The 7,863-nt window shown below is 42.3% G+C and overlaps 1 long non-coding RNA gene across 1 annotated transcript in view; it reads left to right on the top strand.

Moving 5' to 3' along the window:
* Positions 1 to 2,453: 2,453 nt before the first annotated feature.
* The window catches only part of LOC146049789 (uncharacterized), a 47,934-nt gene continuing 42,524 nt past the window's right edge, over positions 2,454 to 7,863 (top strand). Inside the window, exon 1 of the long non-coding RNA XR_014466203.1 lies at positions 2,454 to 2,525. This is a non-coding gene — a long non-coding RNA (uncharacterized LOC146049789). The remainder of the gene's footprint in view (positions 2,526 to 7,863) is intronic.

The raw sequence follows: 7,863 nt of genomic DNA, 5'->3' as shown, positions 1-7,863 counted from the left end.
AGGTATTGGATAAATTGCATGCATGCACTATTCAATTAAAAGAAGGCCATATCAATGCGTTAGCATAAATGTGTAACAAATAGTTACCAAGTCCTGGATTTGACCAAATGGGACAGTAGTAGCAGTCACTCCATGGGGGGTAATCCCAAATACAGTCTGTGTTGGTCGAATATTTTTTGTAATCCTCCCAGCAAGGGTAAATGCTGGAAAAAATGGAGTGGATCCCTTACAGCTGCAGGTGACCGTTTGGAGATGGTGCCTTGGTCGCTTGGCTGGAGGATTGACACTGTCTCACAAATCTACAGTGTGTAGTGCGGAGTGGGTGGGCACACTTGACCAGTATGCCTTGCCTTGGTGTGCAAGCTACATCTGCTGCAGCGGCCAGCAAGCCGACTGTAGGCAGAAGTACACAGTCTCCGGCCGGTGCAACTCCGTGTAGACTTGTGCTGCTGTAGGAAGCAGGCTGGCTGATCACGGTCCTCCGTGTATCAGCGTCGGCAGGGGGAACACTCTGTGCTGCTTGTGAATGTCCGTGGGTTGGACCAAAGTGTACAAGGGGGATTTTTGCTGGGGGTATATGCTCCCAATCGACCCTTTGTGTCCTCAGTCTGCCGATAGTTAGGGGAAAGCTCCTCTTAAGACCGGTTTCGCCGCACACAGGCGGCTTTTTCAATTCAGGAATGGGGAGCTTGGTGCTGTGGGTTGATCTTATATCCTCCCAATGATCATTTGGTCCAATCCAGGACTTGGTAACTATTTGTTACACATTTATGCTAACGCATTGATATGCCCTTCTTTTAATTGAATAGTGCATGCATGCAATTTATCCAATACCTTTTATCCTCTATTTTATTCTATGTGTGTTATTTAGTGATTGTTAATTGTGTAATAAATTTATACTGATATACAGGAGGCGCCTACTGGTTCTTGTTTCTGGTATCTCTTGCCACCTGTGTAAAAGCACAATACACCATCCCTAGCGCTCAAGTTCTGCTCTATTTTCTGACTTTTATCTGCAAATGCATGAAAAATCCTTCAATGGTCAGCGATTTTTTTTGCCTGTACGGCCGCATCCGAATACACATCCATTTGCATGCAGGTACCTGCCATTCGCTCGGCAAAGGTGGGGTCGGGCGTTCACTCGTCCAGTAGGCGGACGTTTAAACGTTCGGTAAGAAGCATATTTACGCTGCTTATCGAGCAATCACCCGCCTTAATTAGTTAAAACCTGCTAACTTATTAGCTCTCCAGACGATCCCATGCTCAAACAATATATTTCACATTAACAAACAGTTATTTTCGTAATGTACTGTTATATTAAGCATTGATATAATGGCACCCCAAAGGACACCCACATTTTATCAGACTTGCCATATTGATTCCATACGATGTAGTCATACAGATGAGCCCTCCTCATCTAGCCCTTTAATAGGATGAAGTGAGCAATATGATTACTCTGCTAATCCTCTACTGCTGCGGAGAACAATTGGATAGCCATGGTTAGGAAATAAGATAGTTGACAGGGGCTCCTAATGTAATGTTGATTTTTATAATGTCCACATTTGTGAGGTTGGCACCCCAATGTCAACAGTTATGTCATCCTTGTTGAAATATGGACATTAAATATGTTGGCATCTGAAAAAAATGCTGACATGTTTACAATGCTGACATGTGATGCCGACATTCTGCAAGGACAAGCAGTTTGGGTTACTCTTCAGGAGCGGAGGGAAGGTTTAGGATCTAGGGTGATGGTTAGGATTAGGGTCCGCCAACAGTAATCCTGACATCACCGATAGACCCAGAAGACAAAGCTAGAGCAGCCTGACTCACCAGGCCAGGTAGGCCACCGCTAGACAAGCAGCGACGTTTTGTCAACTCTCTCATCATGTTGACATTTAATTTTCATCATCATGAGTCAACATGATGAAGTTCTAACTTGGTAAATTTCAACGTTCTAAGCATATCAACATGCTGCATGTGGATGTGGCAGTACAACCATTTCAACATTCTCAATGTTGCTATTCTGAAAATATGAATTACTATCTGTCCTCAAGGACTGAAAGCTTCAAAAAAGTGATAAAATGGGGAGTGATAAACAACCAGCCAATCAACTCCTACCTGTCATTTTTTTCAAACTCATTTTTGAATCTTGATACGTCTGTCCCAAATTGAGAACCAGTTGCTAATCTAGTTCACCGCAGACAGTGTTGAAACATTATTGTGGAATAAATTATTCTATCACTTGACAAATGCCATCGATAGGCATTGACTGAAATCTAGAACAAAGCTATGATCTTTCTTCTCAATCAAATCTCCAACAGGAATGCCTCTGATGACATCACAACTGTTGCTGGAGAAACGCATCCAGAGGATTACAGGATTAACTGATATGTTTATGTCTATGTTTAAACCAGATTCCAGTTTAACTGACTGCGGAGTTCACGTTAAGTGACTCTACACTGTGCACTGCTGAAGGCTTTACGGCAGGTAGTGATTGCTAAATAAGCATTCAGAAAGAAAAAATGGTAATTATGTCAGTAATGGTGTGTTTTCCTTTTGTATCTGGGTGACAATTAATTAAATAAGCCAGGAAGGAGAGTTCATCTCATTAAGACTATACTATGACCTATTGAGTCCCTGGCTGACACACTATCTGTTTACTGCGCTGATCTGAATCCCATTTTGTAAATCACACAGCTATGTATTCATGCTGAGGTCTCCGGGGCCATGCAGTTCCATCAGTGTGCACACAGTATTCTAACGGAAACCTTCCAGTTAGAATCATCTATATACAGTATATGTCTAGTGTCCGTTTGTGTGTCTCCAAAACACTGCCCTCTGTTGGCAGTGGGTGAAACTACATCTCTCTTCTCTCTCACACATGTACAAACAGAGGCAATCACAAGGTAGAAGACTAGCTTTTGAAGCATTTGCTTCAAGCTGGCTTTATTAGGGTATATATATATATATATATATATATATATATATATATATATATATATATATATATATATATATATATATATATATATGGAATCACATACCCTTAATGAAAATGAAGTATGTTTCTGTGTTAGCAGCAGACAGACAGCATACAGGATTGACAGCTTGGCAATTCACAAGTTACAGCATGGCAGGTTTTTCAGCAGGCACTACGTAGGCTTCACAATGCGGGTACACTCCAGAGAGCCCTAGCGTAGTTCCCCATATTACCACAGCCTATTGCCCAGCCACTAAAAGGCATTGGGAACCCTGAACCTTTGCTTTGGACAAACATGAAACAAGAAATAACAGGTGTTGTTAAGTAGCAGTGATTCACAATAGATCTTAGGAAATCCTGGACCGGATCAAATTAGCCCTGCCGCTGCTGCTCTATACCCTGGACTGGATATTCCACATTCACTTCATGTGGAATTATGCTGTGCCTGCCACTATATATATATATATATATATATATATATATATATATATATATATATATATATATATATATATATATAGATGGTTGAATTTTTACTACAAGAAATGCTAAAATTGGAACCTTTGTTCATTACTCTGTAAGTACAAGTACAATCTGGTTTATTGAGTGACTATATGGTGGCTTTTAATAGGTTCTCTACAAGGTATACTGTTTGGCATGAACTATTAATGTATTTTAATTTGTTACTATACATGAAGAGTATTTCAGTGTACAGTACATCTCCACCAGTATCTGATTCTGTTTCACATATGTTCCTGCATTGTAGTAGTAGTGTTTAGTTGTTTAGTGTACACTGGGTTCATGCTAATGGGTATATTTACTTAGCCGCGGAGAGAGATAAAATACCAACCAATCATCTCCAATCATTTTCTATAAACTGACAGGCTGGAACTTTGTACGGTACTTATGAGTTATCTGGGCGCCCGATTTTTTGATTGTATGCCTTAAGTTAAGGCATACAATCAGATGCGATGCGATATCGCATCGCATCGCATGCGACCATCGGATGCGATGACCCGATTTTTCCATAGGAATCAATGTTAAAATGGACTGAGTCCATTTTAACATGGAATTCAATGGGAAAAAGGGGTCCTTTTCATACCCCCTACTATCCAAGTGGGCATGGAGTTGGATATAAACCTGTGGCGAGCGTAGCGAGCCACCGAGCCCGAAGCGTGGCGAGCGAAGCGAGCCCCGCGAGGGGACGGTATTCTGTGTCCCCTCGCGGGGCTCGCTACGCTCGCCACGCTTCGGGCTCGGTGGCTTGCTACGCTCGCCACAGGTTTATATCCAACTCCATGCCCACTTGGATAGTAGGGGTATGAAAAGGACCCCTTTTTCCCATTGAATTCCATGTTAAAATGGACTCAGTCTATTTTAACATTGATTCCTATGGAAAAATCGGGTCATCGCTTCGCATCGCATCCGATGGTCGCATGCGATGCGATGCGATGTGCCCGATCCGACCCGATTTTGAAATCGGGCGCCCGGATAACTCATAAGTACCCTTTGTACTTATTGACTTTATATCTCTGCAAGGTTTAGTAAATAGACCCGGTCTATGGGGGTGCATCCATTATGTTATGAATAGCAAGGAGAAAACATACGCAACAAAACCCACATGCGTAGTAGTGCATGTCAGAAGTCAGGGCTCCTGCTGTGCTTCAGCGGGACCTGCAGGCCACCAGGTCATGTTACAGTCTTGTAGTGTGGAGGGGCGGTTGCTCCAGGGAGCTCTTTATCCAGCCTACAATACATACACTTCCATACACTTTCCAATAAGAATGGGTGTTATCATGTGCTTGCATTGTTGCCACCCCAAAATTCCGAAGACAGATCTGGCCAACTTCGATAGGGGGTACAGGTTGTTACACTGAAAGTGTCTATGTCAAGAGTCAACAGGTCGACCTGTATTAGTCGACAGTCAATAGGTCAACATGCATGAGATCGACATAGTCAAAAGGTCTACCCAAGCAAAAGGTCGATATTTAGTAGAGCCACAAATATATTAGATTTTTAGTAGATTGGGCCACAACTAAGTAGATATTTAGTAGATAGGCCTTCAATTCATAAGGATTGTAACTCCATCCAGAGCACAAACTTGAGGGGGCATCATAGCCCTGTCCCGTACTTACTTGAGTTCATCTTCTATAGTACCTGAAACATTAGTCTGCCACTGCAGATCAGCACCTTCCATATAATGTGCTGCCAATTAGCTTACTGCACCTTGCCCCCTCTTTTGTGTTGTCATGACATCACAATTGTTGTGAACGGGGACCGGAGTGGGCAGAAGTGCTTTGCAGTGGCCCAGTTAGTAGACACAAATATACTTATGTAAGATTAGCATTAAAATGTCAGTATTTAGATTTTCGGAACAGATTTTATCTGTTTTCAGCATTCATCATTTCAAAGGTCAGATGTGATTCTATACTTCTGAAGATCCTTATGGAATCCACATTTTCTGATGGTTTTTTTTATGCATTTTTGCATTTGGCCTCACTCCTGTATCTAGAGAAACTTTACAAGGGATTATGGAAATGTATAACTTATAAATGCAAGTTCTCCGATTCCACCTTCTTCCCCTTTGCCCTCACTTAGTTGTCATGACAAATATTGATTAGATATATAACAATTTTATTTATAGCAGGATAAAAAGCTGTTGGAGACATACTTCCATAAACCCAGACCCCCAATGCTTACGTTTTATATTTTCGCTAGAATTACTGTGTGGTTAAACAAATTTATGACTGATGTGTTTTGCTTGTGACCTGAGATAGATTAAAATTCATGTATGGCTAGGAGCTACGCCAAAAAAAATCACTTGACAAAATGCTAATCAGGTCTGAATACATTATAAGGAATATGAATCATAACGCTTCCAAGGAAGATGAACAACTGCCAATAGTTCATTCTAAATGTATACATTAATCATTTTTCATTGCGTTAGCAGTTTTTGGACTCATTTGTTTAAGATTTCTACTTTTCAGTTGAAATTGTATAAAATCTGGGCCATCGTACAGGCTAACTCTCTAAAGGCCAGATGTATCAAGCTTCAAAAATGTATAAAATAGAGAGTTTTAAACAGCCAACCAATCAGCTCCTTCAGACTGAGAGACTCTCAGCCAGCTCCGGGGCTCCCCAGAATCTGGGCGACGCAAACCCTGCCCATCTCCGCTTCAGGGAGATGGGCAGGGTTAGGAGGGGAGCGGGGTGGTGGGAACGAGCGGCGGGGACCGGCAGGGAGCTCTGTTGTAAGGGGACGCGAGTGTGTCTTGTGCGTGCACATCCCCTTCCGGCAGCTGGCGGTTGGCAATCCGACCGGCAGACCCCCGCTGGATGGAGAGCACTCTATCTGTACCTACCATGTTACAGACTAGGTTTGAAAAATGACAGGTACAGTAGGAGCTGATTGGCTGGTTGTTTATCACTCTCCACGTTATCACTTTTTGAAGCTTGATACATCTGGCCCTAAGTGCCTATTATTTTATTACAATGGATGTCAGAGCGGACAATTCACCTAGAGGGATGGCTGCCTGCTCAGCACCATAGGGGCTGGCTGCACACGGCAATGTTTGGGGTGCTAGGAAGTATTAGAAAAGGTAGAGAGGGTGAAGAGTTGAATTGCCCCTCTCAATTGACAGCAGTAACTGTATCAGTTATTCTCAACCCAGCACATTCTGCTGTGTGTCCAGCACACAGCAGAATGTGCTGGAAGGAGCTTAAAGTGCTATTATTTCTGTATTTTGCAGGTGATTCAGGTTGGTTTGCAATGCACAATCTGCCCCACCTACAGTGCACATGGTTTTGTCCAAACCAAATGTGCTTGCAAACCAACCGGAATCACCCCCTTTATACTAAGGATACATGGCCACACCTCCCACAATAAGACCACACCTACTGAAAAGTACCCAGGCCCTCCACTGCCCTGCCTGTAACATCAATAAATCACAGATACTGTAGGGAACCTGGAGAACTTCAGCTGTTGGCTGACACTGCACGGTAAAACTTGTATGTCCACAAAAATGTCTCCAAAAGAGTTAATTAAAATAATCCTCAACCACAATGTGCAAGTAACTCCGATATCTTGATATAAAATACTAATTTGGGAGTCTATACATTGGTGGGCTAATCAGTAATTGATTTTAATTGGCTTCTTGCATTCGTTGCCCTCTCTCCTCTGGAACATGAAATGCCTATTGGTAATTTAATTAGGAAAGAACAGAGGCAGCTTATCGCCTCACTTCTGACCCCCTATTATAAGTATCCCCTCTGAATCCCTGACAGTTTTTTTCTGACGACTCAGCTGTTTAACAGATTAGAATTCAGAGAAATACACTGTAATTACTTTCTATGGAGATAACGGAAGTTTAATATTGGACTATCCAAATAGGGGTCCTTATAGGTTATATGAAAATGTTAGTAATGTCACCGAGTTCTACATTTTAGTGATAAATACAGACAGTATGCTTATAAAGAGATATGATATAATTAGGGAAACATGTATTAAATGTGCTAAACTCCACCAAACTATACTGTGCCTCAGAGCTGTTGGCTGGGGAGTTCCAGTGTTAACACTGAGCGATTTATGGGTGTCCACATGAAAATGCTGGAGGTTCTCCTGCGAATGCGGGTGGGTCGATGCCTGGACGGGGTGGGTGGCTGACATCCCATTACTTCAGCGCCCGCCCTCTTTTTGTCAATCTGCGGCCGGAGTAAGGGGAGTTTTTTGTTCTCCATGTGCAGCGAATCCTGTTTAGGATTTGCTGCACATTCGCAGGGTTCAGGAGGGCTGCAGCATTTGTGAGGTGAAGTACCACTAGTGACCACTAGAGGCCACTTGATAGAACAAATTACTCCTTAATACAAAGTTAAAGCAAAATTAT

The sequence above is a fragment of the Crinia signifera genome, chromosome 12 (assembly GCF_055691185.1).
Source record: "Crinia signifera chromosome 12, ASM5569118v1, whole genome shotgun sequence".
NCBI classification, from domain to species: domain Eukaryota; kingdom Metazoa; phylum Chordata; class Amphibia; order Anura; family Myobatrachidae; genus Crinia; species Crinia signifera.
Note: the sequence above shows the minus strand (reverse complement) of the source record. Positions and strands in the feature narration are given on the sequence as shown.